This window comes from Carlito syrichta, unplaced genomic scaffold (assembly GCF_000164805.1).
Source record: "Carlito syrichta isolate Samal-C Ts95f unplaced genomic scaffold, Tarsius_syrichta-2.0.1 Scaffold306837, whole genome shotgun sequence".
Lineage (NCBI taxonomy): Eukaryota > Metazoa > Chordata > Mammalia > Primates > Tarsiidae > Carlito > Carlito syrichta.
In genome coordinates this window covers 395361-395577 of record NW_007250933.1, presented here as the reverse complement: position 1 = coordinate 395577, position 217 = coordinate 395361, and positions in this window count along the sequence as shown.

The window sequence follows — 217 nt, the reverse complement described above, 5'->3', positions numbered from 1 at the left end:
GCGCCGGGGGGCGGCGGGGAGTTCCTCGGCGTGAAGACCTTTCGGAAGCGGGGCGCGAACCCCGGGCTCCCCGGCCGCGGCCTTCGGAGCAGACGGGGGAGCTGGGGAGGCCGCCGGACACCGGCTGGGGAGAGGACACGGCTGCGATCATCTAATCGGCTGCTGCTTTTCTCGGCCCCGGGGCAGGGGCCTCAGGATGGAAACCATCAGTCTGCAG